Source organism: Macaca thibetana, chromosome X (assembly GCF_024542745.1).
Source record: "Macaca thibetana thibetana isolate TM-01 chromosome X, ASM2454274v1, whole genome shotgun sequence".
Lineage (NCBI taxonomy): Eukaryota > Metazoa > Chordata > Mammalia > Primates > Cercopithecidae > Macaca > Macaca thibetana.
This window is the reverse complement of record NC_065598.1, coordinates 142,163,137-142,164,330: the sequence shown is the minus strand read 5'-3', so window position 1 is coordinate 142,164,330 and position 1,194 is coordinate 142,163,137.

Below are 1,194 nucleotides of genomic sequence, written 5' to 3'. Positions count from 1 at the left end.
GACTTCATGGTGAATTACTCCAAATAGGTAAATGTCTAAAAGTTCTAATACTATTTAAACTGTCCTAAAGCATTAAAATTGGAAGGAGAGCTGCCAGTTTCTTTAGTAATTGTCAAAATGCTGAGAATCCCCCCAAAAAAGCTAACAACAAGAAAATCCCAGAAGATATTAATGTATAAATCCTAAATAAAGTATTAGTAGCACAATCCAGTGGTACATTAAAAGATTAATATACCACAACTAGGATTACTCAATTCTGAGAAAGCATTAACATATTTATATAATTTACCATACTAATAGATCAGTTCACATTTTTTTTCATTGGTGGTGACATAGAAATAGATGGACACTTCCTAATATGCTGAACTGTGCAATGTGAAATACTGGAAATGTTCTCACTAACATCAGAAATGAGACACTAATGACAGCTATCATGTTTTTGTAATAGCAAATAGATAAGAGAATTAAATAAATAGACATATTAAAAAGAGATTAGAAAACAATCATCATATACACATGATAGAAATATATACCATTGTAGGCTGGGTGTGGTGGCTCACGCCTGTAATCCCAGCACTTTGGGAGGTCAAGGCAGGTGGATCACCTGAGGTCGGGAGTTTGAGACCAGCCTGACCAACATCGAGAAACCCTGTCTCTACTAAAAATACAAAATTAGCCAGGTGTGGTGGCGCATGCCTGTAATCCCAGCTACTCGGAGGCTGAGGCAGGAGAATCACTTGAACCCGAGAGGCAAAGGTTGCAGTGAGCCGAGATTGTGCCATTGTATTCCAGCCTGGGCAACAAGAGCTAAAACTCCGTCTCAAAAATAAAAAATAATAAAAAAAAAGAAAACAAATATGTATCATGTATACATAAAAATCCAAAATAGAAACCAACTGGAAAGCTGAAAGAGAAAGAGAGAATTTTGTATGTTGATTGATTACAAAGTTAATATATGAAAATCTATGGCTTTGCTACATATAAATGGTAAGTATTTAGAAAATACAATGGATCAAAAAATGCTCATTCCCATAGCAGCAAAATGATAAAATAAAAAGGAATAAGCCCCCAAATAAACGCAGTGTACAGAAACTATAGAGAAAATGCAAGTAGCAACATATTTTCTAGTAAGAAATTGGCAAAAATTAAACAGTATCATTTGGAAATTTTGAAATGCTTTTTGTGTAATTCCTA